The 19,868-nt window shown below is 38.5% G+C and overlaps 1 protein-coding gene across 2 annotated transcripts in view; it reads left to right on the top strand.

Moving 5' to 3' along the window:
• Positions 1–19,868, top strand: part of GRM8 (glutamate metabotropic receptor 8) — a 720,262-nt gene that overhangs the window by 318,451 nt on the left and 381,943 nt on the right. The gene's annotated exons all lie outside the window — the stretch shown is intronic.

The raw sequence follows: 19,868 nt of genomic DNA, 5'->3' as shown, positions 1-19,868 counted from the left end.
TTTATAGCATGAACAAAAAGCCATAAAACTTAGAGATAATTTTAAGGTGCATAAATCTTCTACTCAGAATACTATAAAACTTGAGTGAGAATTTTATAATCATATGCTTCATCCCCTCACCTGCATATTTTGTTGTCCTCCTTTCCTTCTACTCACTTCCTTTGGAAATAGATGTTCAAATAAAAGATGTAATATGACAAATGTTGGAGCAGATATATAAACAGAGTGAGGATGGGGATGTGAAAATAGGCGCTAGCTGTGGATGGATCTAACTTCAGGCTTCCTGCGTGCCAGGTATTGTTCCAGGAGCTGGGGTGAGTGAAAGGGGACAAGGTCTGTGCTTGTGGAAGCTTACATTCCTGTGTGAGGAGACAGACACTAAATAAGTAAACACATTAATGAACAGAGACTTCCAGATGCTGAAACATACTTATGGGAAATACAACAGAGTAAATGTGACAGGGTGACCAGGTGGTATTGGCAGGAAGAGCAGCAATTAGATTGTGCAGTCAGAGGATGCTTCGCCAAAGAGGTGACATTTGAGATGAGACCTCAACAGCAAGAAGTTGTTGCCATGTGAAGATATGATGGCAGCCCATTCTAGAATTTAGGACAAACCTCCTTTGTTCAACATAGAGAAAAAAAAAAAATTTCAGGGAGGCTAGAGTGAGTGAGAGTGAGGATAGTGAGTAAGAGGGAGAGTGATGGCAGATGAGGCTAAAGCGATGATCTGGTGCCAGTCATGCAAGGTCTTGAAGTTCTTTCTAGAAGTTCCAGAGCTGAGGAGTTTGGGCTTTATCCTACTGTAGGGTAGAATTACTTGAGACTTTTCATCTAGGGCATTGCTCAGATACCTGTTTCAAGAAGATTCCTCTCGTAGAAGTGTAAGGATTGGAGATTAGGGGAGAGAAAGGAGAAAGGTCAGTCAGGACCCATCCAGTACAGACAGGCAATGACAGCCTAAACAAGGAGGTGAAAGTTAGGGCACAATCCAGAGGATAGGAGTCCTAGTAGGTAGTATTTATAGTACAGGGTGAGTGATTAATGCTGGAGGTGGTGCTAAGTGATGGAAGTTCTGAATGTTAAATCTCTACCAGCTAGGTCTAGGAAAATGGTGATGTAATTAGTTAACAGAGAAGACAGAAGGAATTGTAGATTTACAGGGACTAATTTGAATTTGGTTCTGAGATAGCCCCATGGAACTGCCCAGCAGGTGGCAGCATAAGGTCTGGGACCCCACAGAGAGTTCAGCACTGAAAATACAGAGGGAGCAGGAGATGAAGACCTGGAAGTTAAAGATAAGAGCAGAGAAGCAGTTGCCATAGGAGATTGAGCAGAGATGAGAGATGACAACTGAAGACTCTAGGGGAGGAGCCAGGAAGGGAAACTGAATGTCGCAGGTTTGGGGAAGGAGATGAACTGAGAGTCCATGCTGTCTCAGTCTCCAGGAGAGAAGATGGGGTGCACGCAGCTTCAGTGCTGCAGAAAGGTGTGGCTGAGGGATAAGAAATGGGATAGAGACTCAGATTGGGAGAGTTTGAGGCAGACCCAGAATAGAGGAAGTAGAAGAAAGAATGCTTTTCCAAGAAGTTTGGTAGAGGAAGAAAGTAGATATGGTGGGAGAACTTGAGAAAGAAGCAAGTTTGCCGAAATTTTCTTTAGGATGGGGCACATTTAAGAGTGTTTCCAGAAATATATAATATTCACAAGGAATGACTAGAGAAAAAGAAATTAAATGTGGAGCGGGGTCTTGAGAAAAACTTTAGGGAGAGGCATTAAGAGGAAGGTGTCACCTTTAAATAATGTAATTTAGTTGGGGAAAAATACACTTACATAGCAGAGGGAAACAATCCCATAATTAAAGGCTAAATTTGGACGTAGATATTAAGGAAGTTCAGAACGTGTATGACTATAAGTTCAAGTTGTAAAATTCATCCAAGATGAGGGAAAAGGTGGGTTGGCAGGGCAAAAGCGTCGAGTATGATATGGCACGGAGATGAGTGAAGGACATTTGGGAGGTCCAGCTTATTGGAGAGGAGGGAGCATGTTAAGGAATAATGGGCTTGAAAGGAGGGTTTACTTACAAGTACTTTCTGTGCTTTTCATTCCCATATATTTTACACTGTGCTTAATTCTGAATTCCATTGTTATTCAATCATCTTCACATTCATAGCCTATTATTGTTTAGACCATATTAATGAAAATCTACCAGTTAATGAAAGGTGTGAACTCAGTTCTTTTTAATGTGTATAATAAAATTGGTATGAAATTAGTTATTAACTAATCACACAACTTTTTAACAGACTGTTTTCAGAATAACCAGTTTCTCTAAACTCATATTTTCCAAAAACATTGGTATATGTAGATGTCCTTTTAGCATCTGTAGATGGTATATACTGGACACTTCTTTCAGGCATAAATACTGCACTGGTTTGTGGTAGAATCCAGATTTGGTGGCATGTCTGCTTCAGATTCCTTTGATTTATTTGGGTGTTGCTAAAATTGTGACAATCTGTCCAATTAGAACTATTTCTAGTGCAATGAAAATGATGTTTACTCCAAGTGCTAGGGCAAGGGCACCCTTAGGGAACAGGGTCAGTAAACAGATTTTCACGCAAATTCCATTGTGGGTGATACTGAAATAACTTGTCTCTGGGTAGAAAATAAATAATGCAATGTTCTAATTTAATTTTTTTTTTTAAAAAAAAAGTAACACATGAATGTTTCCAGATGGTGAGAAAAGATATTTGTGCCTCAAATTACTGTCAACACTCAGTTTTCGTCTCTGGTTTTGGGGAGGAAAGAAGATGATTTAGCACGTTAGTGGTCAAATGTACTTAAGAGGAAAAAAACTACAGGATAATCATGAGTAGAGGTGTCCAGGGCTTGAAAAATTATTTATATTTCCCTATTGTCCAACTTCATCTAATTCATAAGTGAATGTATACAGATGTGATGTTTCAAAATTTGGCCTTATGAGGTTCACATTTTAACCATCCACAATGAGTCAAAAAGTTGGGGAACTCTGTGGAAGTGGGATATCTACAGGGCCCTTTTTGCTGCATTAAAACATCATTTGTGCGTTATGTTTTGAGTAAAATTTTATATTAGGTGATAGTACTCTGTGAATGTAATTATTTGCTTCCATTGTGGATGATACTGGCGATGTATTTACATGGATAAGAGAGTGCTTCCCAGCAGGATGGGGCTTTTGTCTTATCAATTTTCAGGAGATGGAATGTCTTCCTAAAATTAACTCGGTGCAGTTTTCTGAGATGAGTTTTCCCCCTGGGAATCTCAGGAAAGCTTTCAAAAAGATGCGATGTTACTGTTAACTTTGATATGCTGGCCAAATTCCAAAGTGAAGTAATTCCTACCATCCACTTAGCTATTTATGTAGTTATTATTGCTTCTGAGAGCTGCTGAGTTCTGAAAGCTACTACTACTTAATCCTACTTAAAATTCCCTTTGTCTTTCTCAAGAAGAAAAAAGGATTCTTTTATACTTGTTATCAGTGGTGATGGGTGTTATTTTATAGACATTTATCTGACCTCTCCCTCTCTCCCTCCCTCCCTTGATCTCCTCTCAGCCTTAATGCCTTTCCAGTCCTCACAACCCAGACACCCACAGCCTCCCTTGAAAATAGTGGGTCTTCCTCGCATCTCGCTGTTTTGGCACATTTTTCACACACCTATTTCCCCCCTCAGGCTTCTGGCTGAACTCCTGTTCCACTCTTCCTCACCACCTCATTTTTTCCCTATCTTTTCTTTATCATTCCCTTCCTGACGTTGTTTTGTTCAGCAAGACTCTTACTGGCAGTGGAGAATTTTTTCTTTTGAGGTCTTGCCTGATTTTCTTAACGCTGTCATTCTGATTTCTTGTCTTCCATAGGAGGTCTGATGGTGAATATTGTGGGGACCTGGCTCTGTGCTGTTGAGCTACTCACCAAAGGCAGGCTCCCTCTCAACTCGCACTATGTCTTGGCCTTCATTTCTCCCTCATGAATTGTAGATAACTGCCCTTATCAAAACAACATCCTCTGACCCAGCCAAGAAATCCAGCTGGTTCCATATATCATCTTAAAACCTTCTTTTGCCTTATTCCTCCATCCATCCATTCAGTCATCCTTCATTCACTGGTTTATTCATTTTGGATAGCCCAGCTTGTGCCAGACAGTGTGCTACAGATACAGAGACAAGGAATGGACCACTCTTGCCCTCGAGTTGCTCACACAGACATATACACTGTCTTATTGAATCCGAAGTGCTTTCCTGTCTGTTGGGTTTTGCTCCTCAGCCTGGAGTTTGGGGCACTGCTGCTTAGTCTGCATACAGCTGACACTCAGATGCTAAATGGTGGTGAGCATATGCTACTTGAAATGGCCTATTGATTCTTATTTATGATGATAGAAATAGCGGTAGTGGAAAAAGCAATGCACAAATTTTTTTCTTCCCACAAACAAGCAATTTCTGTCAGTGAACCAAAGAGCAGGCTCGATAATTAGCCCACTGAAAGACCTGCCAGTTTACTTTATACTGCCAGAGTAACTAGGTAACTTTTCAGGTGTAACTACCTCTCAACCATCCTCTGTTTGTTTTGGGAGGCTGTGAAAGGTGGAAACTCTCAACTGTGCACTCAGGACTCATGGAAACCATGAGCATTAATTGGGTAGTTAGCAAGGGGTATGGATTTACACAATTTGATTTGGTGATTCAGAATGAAAGGAAACCAAGATAACTTTTCCTGCATCAAAATGTGTTCTGTCATCCCCATTTGTGCCTTGCCTAGAGAAAAATTCTTTTAGGGACAATGTCTTTACATTAGCACCATGAGGTGGTCATTAGCCCATATGCTCCTGTTCTTAGTGAGTAAAATAGCAGACACCTCAGAATGACTTATTTATGCTACTTCTGAGATTCCATACTAAAGTTCAATAGATGCATCTGAGATGACAAAACAGGCATTGATTTCAGACATATTGGATTTAAGAATTTTAAAGCTGGGATGTAAAATCAAGATCATCCCCTCGTTTTCTAGGTGAAGAAATTGGAACCCAGAGAAGTTAAGTGAACTGTTGAAAAATCACAGTTTTAGAGCTGCAACTAGAATCTGCGTCTGTTTTATTTGAATTTGTTTGAATTTTATATCCTCAGCTTATTTTATTATTTATTTATTTCAGAATTTTTACCACATAGTTGAAATGTATTTTTTCTCTTTATGATAATTTATATATGACAGCAATGCTTTGTGGAATTTGAAAATCAGGAGCTATAAAGTGAAAGAAAAATAATATATTGGTTGGTACCTAATCCTATAAAAAACAGTAAAGATTTTAATATTCTTCACTTTGATTTTCAATGATATATGTAGTATTTGTGAGTGGGTCTTAGAATAAACCTTTTCTTCCAGTTCCCTGGCCCCTTGCTGTTTATACGAGCAGACCTAGGACTATATTTAAAAAGAAATTAGAGAAACTATCAACTGTAAGCTTCTATAACTCTAAGTTTGGTGGCACTGAATTATAGCAATTCACTTTGCTAAATGACAGTTAGTTTGCTCATTTAGTCATTCCGTTATAGGAAAAAAACCCCACCTATTTTAAAGCAGTGCAGGAAGCACTATAATGTCTAATAGCACTTCTAGAACTTTAGTACGCCAACAAATCACCTGAGCGCCTGGTTAAAATGCAGATGTTGATTTCATAGACCTGGGGTGAGGCATTTTGCATTTCTGACCAGTCCCAGGTGATGCGGATATCAATGGGCCCTGGGCCACACTTTGAGTAAGGGGTGGGGGGGGGGGTCTTAGAGTTAGTTAATAGAGATAACAACAGCACCTGATGTTTAATTAGCAGAATAGATATTCAACTGTGCTATAGATCACTGATAAACTCAAGATGTCCTACAGAAGATCATCTAAATAAGACTTAAAATTTTCGAATGCAAAAATTTACAATCACTAGACTGTGTTAGATACACTCTCTGCAGTAAGTATTTAGATCAGTAAAGGATAAAGATACAGTAATGTGTGTATGTATTTGTCTCCTCATTAGGAAATTTTAAAGTGGGAAACTTAATTACTGAATTTAAAGAAATGTACACAGATACACCTGTATCTCCACAATCTGCAAAGTAGATTGCAAAGTTTGCCATGTCAGGATCCAAAAATATTCTAAAAATTTAAAAAACTGCACTGTCAGTCGTAAAGACACATACAAGAATGGAGCTGGAAAGGTCCATAGAGATCATTTTGTAGAAAAGGAAATTGAGGCCCATCTGGCCTAAGTGAATTGTTTATAGTCCTGTAGCTACCTGAAGGTGGTGGTAGGACTGAACTCTGATTGGACACTTGATTCTTTCCTCAATCCCTTCCTCAGCCCAGTGAGGGGCTGAGTTGCACTGACCCTTCCGTTGTTTTTTCCTGGTATAATGGCCTGAATGTTTTCCTAATAGCCATCTAAGTTTAAGTATTCCCTCTCTGTGAAGCTCCCTAACTACTAAAGGGGGTCAAATTGATGCTCTTGGTCTGAGAAACACTAATACTGCTGCAATTGTGGAAGCATAAGAAAGTACCGTGAACTTCAAGGGTTCATAAACTCTCACATTTCTCAGGCAATAACTTAAAACAGAGGAACACCCATTCTACAGAGCCAAATGAATTTAAGAGTCTAGGAATCTCTGGCAAAGAATATAATGGACTCAGCATGAACTTGATTGATTAGGAGTCACACGTATCTGGATGAACATGTTCTCTGGAATATTACACTGAAGGATGCAGAAATGGAAAAGGGACTATAGACAATATAATTAAGCAGTTTTGAGAACCAATTATTTGAAAACTTATAGTAAAATGTGGGCCACTGAGGATGAGGGAGGGATTAGGAAAGTTCAGAAACATTCGAAGAAATTGTCTTTCTCTCAATGCTTATTAAACTTCAGTTGGAACCAACTCATTAAAACAAAACAAAACAAAGAAAGAATATACAGATGTCTCAACACTAAGAAAATTTGATATCCCTCTGTCTAGATAGACACAGGAGACTAATTATTTACATTACAAAAGGAATATTTATTTTCTAAGAAGTTTTACCTTGAGATTCCTTTAAATCTCTGTGGGATCTGAGGGAATCCCATGGCTATTATGACTTGATGAAATAAAAGAGATTTACCACAAACTCTTAGGAACAAACAAAAAGAACTATCTAGCTGAACAAAGAATTGGATACATTAGGGCAAAGGAGGCTTCAAATGAAGCGTCATCCAGAATTTACTAAGGCTAATTGAGAAAACCTCCTGGAGAGTCTTATGTTTTGGTTACTTGTGGCTTTTGTTAAAACTCTATAACATGATAAACTTCTTCAGTCCCTCTCCTCAAGGAGTTTATATGTTATGATAAAGACAGTAATTAGAAAAATGAAGTGATTAATCTGTAAGTTTCTAGTAGGCAGGGCCTGTATCCTCAGGACTTAGCATGTGCTTAGCATTATGTTTGTTGAATTAGTTCATTGGTCAAAAATGATGGCCAAATTGTCCTTTTGCTTTCCATTCTGCTCATGTAGATATGATGGGCAGGGCTTAGTTTGGCTTGCATTTGACAAATATTTTAATTGTTGGAATGGTATTGTTAATGAGAGAAAAAGCTCAATACAAATGGCTATATTAAAAGGGCCTTTACTATGATTTAAGAATAAAATTAACTCTTCTGGTAGTTCGTCTGTCCTTAAATTCCTGACTGCACTGCTAATATAGAGATGAGAATATGATTCTAGAATCACATATGGGCCTGTGTCCATCAGTCAAACTCTAACTGGAGTATTTGGCTTCCTGATTATAAATACCAGGACTCTGTAGTGTTGTATTTAAAAAATTACATTTATGCTATCTGGGAAGAAAGTACTGTATAGCCATACTACCTCTAATGAGGTAACAGAATGAGAAGAAGACAACTTGGAAAATATGATAGGAAATATCAGTTAAGAATGTGTTCATTCATTCAACTTAAGTGTGTTTATTTGTTTGTTAGTCTACTGTTGATTTCTTTTCCCCACAAGAACACATGCTTCATGAGGGCATGGACTTTGTTTTGTTCTCTGCTGCATCCCAGTGCCTAGGATGGCATTTAGCACAAATAGGCTTCCTTAAAATACTTGTTGAATGAATGAATGAATTGAATTCAGCTTATTTATAATCTACTTCTTGTCAGGCACTATTAGATGTCAGGGGCATGTTGGTGAACAAAACAGAAATGGTACTTGCTCTTATGGGGCAAGTCTATATGGGAAGATGAATAATTGAGTCATGTTCTTGCAATGAAATGTGCTATGGCTGGTGAATGAGAGCATATATCAGGGAAACCTAATGTAGCGCAGGGGAGAAGAGTGATGCCATTTGAGCTGAGATTAAAACATGAGCAGAACTTAGATAAGATGAAGAGGTGATCAGTAGGATTATTATTTCATGCAGAGGGAAGCACAAAGGCCAGTAGACAAGAGAGAGGATAGCAGTTTGAGGAACTGAACAAGTTCACCATGGCTGTGGTAGGCAGTAGGGTAGGAGAATAGTGAGAAAGAAGGATGGAAACCTCGGAAAAGGACAGATCATGTAAGATAATTATATGCCTCCTGAGGGAGTTGAAATTTGTTTTGAAAGGCAATGAACAGGCACTAAAAGGTTTTAAGTAGATCAGTGACATAATTGGATTTCCATTTTAGAAAGACTGTTCTGGCTGTAGCATGACACTGACAAGGAATCACACTAGAAGAAGGAGACTAGTTATGTATTACAGTCCTTCTTCCGGAGATGATAGTGGCCTGAGTTATGAGGATTCTACTGCACCTGGGGTGGAGAGAAGGATAGAAAAGATATTTTAAGAGATATATTTAGGACTTGGCAATTAATTATTTAAGGAGTGGACAAATCGTGGATGACACCTTGATTCTTAGATTGGGAAATTGGGTCATTGGTTGGGAGAGCATTCCTGACATATGTGTGATTGGAGAAAATGGGGGAGATGAATTCTGTTTGGGATATACTGAATTTAAAAAACTTATGAGATACTCAGCTGCAGATGTCTGGGAAGCAGTTAGTTCGTTATGTGAGTCTGAAGCTGAGAAAAGACGTTTTGCCGTGGAGAGAGAGGTGTGAGTCAATAGGCTATAAGTGCATGAGATAGAACCAGAAAGTGTGTGGACAGTGAATTGCAGAGGGCCTGAGTCAGAGCTTGAGGGACTCAGCCTTTAGGAAATATGTTGAAGGAGAGGACCCTGGATTTCCATTTTCTCTAGGAATTGTTTTCAATATCCATGGGTGGACCCCATAAGCTCATGTCTCTGATCTACAACCCTAATTCACTCCCTAATGTCTCTGCAGCTACAACTGACTAGTTTAAGGCTGGGTGCTTAATCCAAGCTGGACCATCAGAGTCCCTCCAAGGGATGTTTAAAACTGGAACTAGGGGCTGGCCCCGTGGCTGAGTGGTTAAGTTCGCGCGCTCTGCTGCAGGTGGCCCAGTGTTTCGTTGGTTTGAATCCTGGGTGTGGACATGGCACTGCTCATCAAACCACACTGAGGCAGCGTCCCACATGCCACAACTAGAAGGACCCACAATGAAGAATATACAACTATGTACCGGGGGGCTTTGGGGAGAAAAAGGAAAAAAATAAAATCTTTAAAAAAAAAAAAAACTGGAACTAAAGAAGGAAGCTCACTCCCCCTTGTCGGGGGTCGGGGGTGAGGCTGTGAGAGGTGAGGCTGTGAGATTGTCAGGTTCCTCTCTGTCATGAAAAATTTGGCCTGAAAGAATGATATTGACCTGTGGACAGGAAAGAGACGACAAATAGAAAGAGTTCCCGCTGTGATCAAGACCTTAACCATGCCCTTCCTGGAGAGTTCAAAATCTTTCTAATTAAGTTTTCCCATCCTTATCTAGCACCCTAGTGTCCAGACTAACGTATGATGTTAATACTTAGGAAGATCTGAGGAGATAGGATGCCTGAAGTTTATTGTCTGCTACATGGGGACTACATCCGGTACTGTTGCTTACTATCCAACAGCAATTCCTTTTCTTCTAGGCCAGCACTGTCCAATAGAACTTTCTGTGATGAGGACAGTTTTCTATATCTGCGTTGTCCAATGGAGTAGCCATTAACCACATGTGGCTTTTGGTCATTTGAAATGTAGCTAGTGCCACTGAGAAAATGAATTTTAAATTTTACTTAATTTTAATAGTTTATATTTAAATGCAAATAGCCACATGTGGCTAGTGGCTATCATATTAAACAGCAGAGGTCTAGGCTGGCAGACAAACAAAACAGCGGTTTTGTTTTAGTGTACACCCCGTGTAACCTAGTTAATTCTGATTGGTCTGGTCCACTTATGGTGGTCCTATCCTGCTTGCCAGTGTTTGGTTGAGAGGGTGACTTGTAACACAGTTCTGGTCAATGAGATAGATAGGAAAGTCTTCCAGGACCCTTCAGGGAGTGGGGGATGGGGAGTCTTTTTGTTCTTCTGGTTAGTATTATGTTTGCCATTGGTGGCTGGATCTGCAGCAGGGGAATCATGCTGAGGATAGCATAATGGAAAAGTAGAAGGAAACACGGTCACAGCTGACATCTTTGAACCTCTGAATTGACCAGTCCTGGAATGCCCTTCCATTCTGGTGATACGAGATAATAATAAATCCTGTCAATTTTAAAGTCATTTTGCATTGGATTTTCTGTTATTTGCAGCTGAAAGCATCCTAATACAATGTATTATTAATAAATGGAAATGATTTATTTAACATGACATGAACATGCCTCATTTTAAGAAGATATGAAAAAATTAAAATTCTAAAATAAATCAGGAGGTTAATATTTGCAATACAGACAAATTGTTTATATTAAGTGGATTCACCGTAGGTTTCTTAAATACTGACTTCCCAGTGAATATAAAATGTGATTTGATTTATTAAAATTAAAATGATACACAGCATTTCAACAGTATTTCACTGAGACATATTTCTATGTAAGTCACAGAATTATTAAACCCACGTATTAGAGAAGACTCCTTAATTTATCAAAATAATTCACCTCTAGCTTCCTTTAAACAACATGCCCTGTAGTCTACAATTGTAAAAATATTATTTTACAGATGGTGGTGGTGTGCTACTTACCACCCAGACAGACAGAAATGTAGCTAAGCATTTTTCTTTGCAGTGTAAGTGAAAGCCTGTTCAAAGTGTTTGCGAGTTTATTAGCTAAATCATAAGACCTAAGAGGGACTAGATGTTTCTATTATATTTCCATGTCTAGTAAAATTCTCAGCCTCATTGGTAGAGATTCAAATGCTACATGTTAGCTGTGTGATCTTCGGCAAGTAACTTAATCTCTAAAAATTCTTGCTGAATGTTAGTTTTTCCTGTCTCTAGATTTAGGTGAAGGCGGTGGTGGTTGTTATCTGTGTACCTATCTTTCACAAAGGCCAGTCAAATTGCTGTGGTTCTTCCTTATGTTACCAAAATGCTCCTTGGCTAAAACATTGAGCTTAAATGTAGAACTTGTATTATTTTTCAAAATGGTACTTATTTCTTTATGCATTTCTCCAGTATGTCCCACCAGTGGGCTGAATTGGGATGTGGCTATTTGCTGGGAAAGGAGTTAACGTTCTGACCAACAGATAATGTTGTTCCACCCCTGTATTACTTTCCATTAAACCATTGACCCATATAGAACCCTTTAGCTGCAGGTTTATTTGCTTACGTCACTGTGGTCAAATGGTTAGAATTATAGATTTTCATTTGGGAAAATGATTAACGTCTTTCATTAAAGATGTTAAAATGCTCGTTTATTTTTCCCCTTTGTTGATGGTTCACGAAATACCAAAGCTTTCCCTGGCCTTGCTGTGGGAGGTGGGAATATGTTCTACATCTGTCTCCTACCTAGCTATCTTTCAGAAAGAATATAGGCAATGTTAGCTACGCTGTTAGATGGGAGCAATACTCAATTTTTTGCCAAGAGAGATCCAAGATTCCAAATATGCCGATTCAGCAGAACGCAGTGAGATTATCTAAAACTGAAGAAGCGCTCAGGAATCCATCAGAATATGTGATAATTTAGATAAAATTCAACTCCCAGTAGCCAACAGAGAATCAGAGGACATCAGAGAAGGAAGGAAACTTAGAGGTCATCTCATTCAATGTTTTGCTGAGCTTCACCTCTCAGACTGATGTAAAATGAGGACAGGGAAAGCACAGAAATATTTCAGTTTTACTGATTCAGTAGAACTTGTGAAGGCTTTTACTGGTGCAAAATGAGGCTTTCTCATTGACTCTAAATAGGCTTATTTGCAGCACACAGAAGGGTTTCCACTGTGATCTTCTCTTTGTCCCTAGTCAGAGTGAAGGCGTAGGTCTGAAGTGAGCTGATAGCCGTGGAAGTGAAAAGTACCAGCCGATTGGAGTGCAAGGAAGGGGCTGGCTGCCAGCTTTGGGTTCAGCACCCTGAGGAGTGTCGTTTGTCTGAGCTACTTTTATGAAACAGGAGCCCTTTCCTGTATTTGTACCTGTGAAAGGGAGCAGTGGTGTAGCTGATCCAGAGCAGCCAAAACCAAATCATTCATATTGCTTTAGAATGCCCACCTACCCCACTTTTTCAGGAGGGTTAGTTTACATTTCAATACATGGCCAACATTCTGGGAATGCTGGCTTGATGCTTCCCAGAGAGGTCTCATTAATTGGTATGAGGGTTTAATTCAGTACAGTCCAGAAAACGGTTTAGCTTTTTCTCCCCTGAACAAGGATGGAACATGTCCCTGTTACTGATATCTTTGTGGGATCAGTCTGCATCATCCCTGAGATGGACAACAAGCCCGGCTTCGGCGTGCTGTGCTGGCTGCATGACTCATATTCTTCCCCAGAGGGCCGCAGGTTTGATGAAATGTTTAAATGACCTTTTAGGACAGATGTATGAGGCTGGGCAAACAATTTGTTCTTCCAATTCTTAATAACTTTCATGTGTATTTGGGGTAAGTGTAGACACAGTTGGGAAGAGTGTGGCAAGAGTCTTGGGTAATCATTGGAGATGAGGGTGATGATGTTGATGATGATACTGATGATAATTTTGATATAATTAAGCAGAGAGTAAGATTTGCCAAAAGAGGATCAAACTTAACTCAGGTGCTCATCAGCAGCTCCCTCCTCTCTCTCTCAAAGACAGACACACAGAGTGTGTTCTGTCACTGGTGACTTTCTAACCCTCCAGTGCTCCTCAGGGACCACAACCCTGTGACCAGGGAACTTTTCCCCTTGACTGCTCTCTGGGAAGCTCAGTAGTATCTTTAACATGGCAAGAATAATTCAAGATTAGATTTACTTCAACAGAATCTCCAGGAAAATACTGTATGCCTTTGTAAACTACAGACAACCTCATTATTCAATCTGTCCTTATGGAATCTTTTAAGTTGGCTATAGGATTCACTTCCTAGTTCTTAGGTATCTATCTCCAGTTGATTCTTTTTCATCTAACTCTAGTTCTTAAAAAAGTATCCCCTCCTGGTGCGATTTTCAGGTACATCCCATCCTCACTTCAGGTTCTAGATTGAAAAATTCTTTTTTGAGTTGCCCAGATGGACCACATCTTAGTCTACCTGGCTCTTGTCATCTGAATCTCTTGAGTGAGTCTAACTTGTCTGCACACATTTCCAGAATAATGCTTCTCTGCCCTTTCAAAATGCAGCCCTCCCTTCTTTTGGCCCTTTATTCTGCTGTTCTAGTACATTCATTCATTCATTGCCACTCAGAATAAATATTAGATAAACATCTAAGGTTTAACTTCACGTTTTATCTATTTTATTATCTGGAAACTGGCTACATGCCAACTATAGTAACTTAGACATGGGGAATATTACCAAGAAACTCTCCATACACATATATTTTGGATAATGAAATTTTGACTCTGTAAGGTAAATTAACTGTGAATTTTTTTAAGAAAAATATGTATTCAGTGACTTTTTATTATATTGCCATGCTATTAATCTTTTGGCATTAATGAATTCATGCATCCTGCTCAGAAGTTAATGAACCTTGTTTATTCTATGGATTTTCTCATTCACTCCTTCCCTCTCTTCTTATCTTCTTGGCATCACTGTTGACTTGATAAAAGATGTTGCACATCCCACTGCTGTAGCCTTTGCAAGTTTTTTGGTGATTATTGTACATTTAGGGACCTGTATAGTTCTAGATCTCTGGTCAAATTATTTTGAAATTGTCATATAAAATGCACTGGAGAAAACTGAAAATGTGCAGAAGTAGGCAAGCTTTTCTTTATAAAAAATGCAATCTAAATAAACAGTGAGAGGTATAAAATGTGTCTGGAATTTTACTGCTCTGTTTTCTTCATTTGTTGTTTTTCATACTTAGCTGGTTGATCTCAAGATGTGTTAATGGGTATGACAAGGGTATATGTAATTCCTGTCAATAATGTAGGGAAGCTCAGATTTAATTTTTCAGTTTATGTTAGTGTGCCGAATGACCCTATCATCAATGTCTCTGCCTTGTAACAGCTGCCTTGGCTTCATGGTAGAGCACTTATGTTGGAACAAGACAACCTAAGTAAAGCAGAACATCATTGTACTTGCACGGTTACCTGGGTTACTTTGTGGTTATAAAGAGTGGGATTCAAATTACATCATTACAATCACCCCATGCTATTTATAGGATACCTTGACAAAAATTCTACTCTACCAAGTGACACAAAGGATAAGAAAATGCAGCCCCCTGCCCTTTGGGAGCTTATATTTCCAGGGAGAAAAACAAGCTTGCCTTTGGATTCAGATAAGAACCTTTATTATGATTACAAATTGGGTTTCCTCATTTCATTTCAAGAAAGTTATATTTGAAGGTAGAAGATAGTTAGCAATGCCACCCCCTCCTGAGCTCCCCCCACAGGGTTTAAAACCATTCTTGAATTAGTAAAAGTATGCAAAAATTAAAAATTAAATCAGATTTATTATATGAAATCATCTAAATCTGATTTTTCTATTACAGCTATTTTAAGTTCACTCTTTTTGGCGCTGAAATGTCCCATGATTTCCTGTTACAGAAAACAACAACAGATTCCTCTGCTAGTGTGAAAGAACTGGGCTCTTTTTTCAGCTCTCTGTCTGTTCTATCCAGTTCTCAGACATCAAAGACATTCAAGTACTGAGGAAGACAGACGTGGCTAGGGTACTCCTCTGCCTATTCTAAGGGTACAGAGGATGGGAAGGAGTAATCTCGGATTGATGTTGTACTCCTTTCAATGTTGATAGCTGCCTTTTGTTAGGAACTTCTATTTCTAGAAGTTAGGACTTAGTTTGTGGTTGGATGTGTGCTTCTTAACTCTAGGAAGTTCTGAGTGTATCCAGCTCTTCCCTTAACTTATTTACTGAGGCTCTTAAACTACATAGTGTGTCAGCACCTAGGGCTATGCTGGGAGCGGGGCAACGTGTCCCATCAGGGTCCCTGCAAAGCCAACCATTGTGCTGCAACCATCACTCATGGATAAGGACCAAGGCTGACCTGCTTTGGTTTGAAGATGTTAAATAATGTGGTGTTTGTGTTGGTTCATCTCTCATGATGGGTTGAGCTTGCTCTCAGTGAGGCCAGTTGAAAAGGAGATTTGGCTTTGGATTCAGAGGTATATAGTCAGTGGCTGCCCACAGGTGTCCATTGTGGGTAGACATAAGGACATTCTATTTTTGGAAATACTTCTCTCATCTGTTTGCTGATGAGTGAGACTCCAGGAATAGGATGGATACACAGCCCCCAACTGGTCTTCCCTCCCTGACTAGGTTAGATCTCCTTGTTATATGCCCATAGAGTACTATACTCACTTTTACAAAATCACTTAATTGTACATTTATTTGTGGGATTGTTTGATTGGTGTTTATCCACTATTAAATTGTAAGCTCCATGAAAACAAGGAGCATGTTTTTGTTGCTCACTGTTGTGTCCACTGTGCCTGCCACTTGGAAGACACTGGATAAATATTTGTTAAATGAGTAACTGTACCTAAAAATACTTCTGTGGTAGGTGATGCATTCATTAAGTTTATACTACAGTGAGAGACACTTATCCTCAATAGAATATGATCTTTTCTCTCCTATGTCATTTTTAGTTGATAACTTGACTTTGAGGTTGAGAGATTGGGTTATGACTCAATATGTGCATAAACTCTTCAACAAATAATGTGCTACTCTTGTTTTGGAGTCATAGGATAAGGAGAAAAAAGACCAAGAAAAAAGTGAAAGATTTATTAAGCCAATGATATCCAGTTGTTGGTTGAAAATATATTTGGGTTGTTTTCATTTTGTTTATTCATAAAATTCCTATATAAACATTTTTATCTTTGTTAAGGTTTATGCAATCAATCTGGCTGCTCAATTTTTTTCTTTGATTTTCTTTATTTAATCCACTGGTGAATGGCAGTTTTTGGTTGTGGAAAACATTCCCGTGTCTCCATATTTTAAGGAAATGTTCCTATGTAGCTCAGTCATTTTGAATACATTTTTTTGTGTTTTGTTTTTAATTTATAGCATCCGTAAATGATTTACATCATACTATTAGCTAGTGCTCATGAGAATGATGATTTTTAACTAAATTCTAGGGAGCTAAGAGGAAAAATTACAGCTTATTTTATTACTGTGTAGGTTCTTATGACACATGTATTTGAATACTATTAATCACCCTTGATCTTTTCTTGCTAAACTATCTGTATTATCTCTAGTTTTCTTTTTATTTTTTTATTGGATATATGTATTTTTATACAACTGTTTTTTAAGAAAATATGGTTGAAAAGTGTTTGAGTATCTCTCTCTCTCTCTGTTTATCTATCCCTAAAACAAATTTTTTGATACATATCCAACAAGTGAGTAGGAATATATCAACAATGTAATTTCAGATAAGAAGTACTCTTGGTTAAAGAGTTTATTCTGTCTCTATGACTTGGGTTCTTCAACTTTGCATGATTCTGACTGAGTCCTCTTAATCTGGTGTTAGAGAATTTTTAAATACACATTTGGCTGCTTCGGATACACCTGAAATGCAGCCTTATTGGAACATAGGTCTACAATTCATAAAATTATCTGTTTATCCTTTTTGGTACATAAAACAATAGCTTTTTTGTAGAGTTGGAAGAAATATTAGAGATTATTTTTCCTGCATCCTTTTTTACAGATTAGAAAACTGGAATCTGTTGGAATAAGCATCTTGTCCAAGGGCCAAAGAAAGGAACCAGGACCAGAAATCCCACATATCTCCTTATCTTACAGTGAATTGCTGTTAATGTGATCTACTAATCTGAATGATTTATGCATGCCATTCTATTTGTTTTTCTGGCATCAAAATAAAAGAAGGCTCAATTTGTTTTACGTTCTTTTTTCTTTTGGTTGCACAGTTGAAGTGAGACTCAATATACTATTGTAAATTCAGGATGTTTATCTAGTCTAGAATAATCAAGCCTAAGAAGGTGAAGGGGACTTTGAGTCATCTACTGAATCCAAATACCTAAATTAGCTGTGTAATTATTTGTCTGTGAAGCTTCTTGAGTTTTGTTGTGGTGTTCTGGATGGAGGCCAATCAGAAATGACCCTTGGGTTCTGATTCTATCTGGTCAGTCTCTCCTTGACCAAGGAGAACATTTGGGTATGAACCATAGTTTTTATTGTCCTGTGACTGACTCCCTATTAGAAATAGCTACCTGAAGCCAGCCTTCAGTTCCATTTTAATCTAATTAGCTTATAGACACAGCCTTTAGTGTTCTCTTTGACCTTTGGAGACTGCCGCAGGGCATAGGGGAGTTAGGAATACCATCAAGGTTGGATATATCTTGGTAACTGTAATGAGGATACTATTTTGAATATTTAGAGGTGATGTTTATTCTCTGTGAGATGCCTGAGTAGGAAACTTTTATGGTCCCAAATGTAGCCACAATATTCAAACATCAGGAGAATTTCTTATTATAGAAATTCCCTTGAAATTGAACTCAAGAGGATGAAACTGTTACCAGAGCAGATACTTGACCTTATTTATTTCTTTATTCATTCATTCATTTAGTTTTACTCTTATAGAGATCAGTGTAGAATCTCATTCCTTGCCAGTGAACATGACATATAATTTTTATAAACGTTCTTCTCTCAGCTTTAAAGTTCCTTTTTCTAGTTGAGTCAAATTGCCCACAGATTTTTATAGGCTATCCCTAGTATTCTTGTTTCTTCTTATTTAAAATATTCAAATGTTAACATCTTGTAATAAGAGGAAACTCAAAAAGAGCAGAGTGCCCTCTTCCTAACCTCCTTAGTGATACAGAAATGACAGCTAGAATTCTTTTCACATTTTATTTGGCCTTTTTTTTTTAAATCAAGGAAGTTGAATTAGAGACATAAAGCAAAATAAGCAAAAACCCAGAGCTATAAATGTCTGGGTTAATCCAAATACATAAAGCGTTAAAAAAAATCAGATAGAAAGCTAGATGCAAACTGACAGGGAGAAAAAAAAGTCTATTTGTGTACTTCAAGCCCCAAACCAAAAGCAAAATTAAAATTTGTGCTGACCCTTCTCCCTTGGGGCTGCAGATGTCACTGCTGTCCAGGGCACCGTCTGTTACGGAGTGGAAGGAAGAGAAATGGCATCCAAGTCACTAGTGTAAAATAAAATAGCCTGCCTGCCAAGTCCTGAAGATGTCCTGCCATGTTTTTTAAGGCAAGGGAATGGAGGGTAGAGGTGAGCTTCAAAGGTGACCACTAACACTCGTTGATTCTTATCTTTGATGGCTCATTCTTTCTATTATGTTTTATAAGAGGGTATATATATATGTGTAATTTTCATTTAGTAACAGTAGTTATCATTTGTTTAATGCTTATTGTGCTACACATTTTATATATACATTTTTTCATTACATGTTCAGAATAATTCTATGAACAGTATTATTCTTATATTAAAGGTAAAGAAACTGAACCTCTAACTAAGTAAATTTGCTCAGAGTGACACATAGCTGCAATTTCAGTGAGGTCTGTAACTGTTTTCTGATGTGGAATGTGGGTGATCTCAGAAATGGCTGCCCTCCAGGAGGCTACATCTCAGCTGGGGACTGTGCAAACTGTTCTCCACTTGCCAGGTCACCCCCTGCCCCTCTGCCCCACTTCATTCTACACCTTTCTGTGTCCTCCCTGTGCCCTGGGAAGCTGATGCTTGTAGATTGCACAACCAGGACTCTCTTCCCCTCTGTCTTCATCTTGCGCTTGGCCAATGGGAGACACTAGCAGGATATTGGAGGGCGAGAGTAGAAAGAGGTCAGGACATTTCTTCTGTGTGTCCTGCTTTGACCCTGTGCCCTGGCTGTGGTGGTGTCCTTTCAGGCAATCACTCCCTCGGGGATGTCCTCTTCCATGCCTCCAGTTTTAACTGGGGTCCTGGGGAAACGCTACTCCTTCTCCTTGTCTCTTCATCCCTACAACAGTATTGTTGTATCTCCTCACTGTTGCTAGCAGTCTCTGGATGCCTTGCCATCTTGTTTATTCCTTAACTCTGTTTACAATTTGGTAAATAACTCCTTCATGAAAATCTCTTCATTTGAACTATCTGGAATGAATGCTGTTTCCTTCTGGGATCCTGACTGATACAGAGACTGATAATAAACCTATACGAAAATATGTCAAAGATAAATTGCAAAGGAGTTCAAAAGCTCTAAATTAGGATCACTAGCATGCCAAAAAGCACAGATAAGAAAATAAATTTATTTCATACAGGGCATAGCAGAAGGTTTTTTTTTTTTTTTTTTTACTAGTTGAGATTCTGCTTCAGCTCGGAGATATGAGAGAATAGAATGGTGAGAGGTGTAAAGACTTAAACAGCCT

The sequence above is a fragment of the Equus asinus genome, chromosome 1, assembly GCF_041296235.1.
Source record: "Equus asinus isolate D_3611 breed Donkey chromosome 1, EquAss-T2T_v2, whole genome shotgun sequence".
Lineage (NCBI taxonomy): Eukaryota > Metazoa > Chordata > Mammalia > Perissodactyla > Equidae > Equus > Equus asinus.
This window is presented reverse-complemented; position numbering and strand designations above follow the sequence as displayed.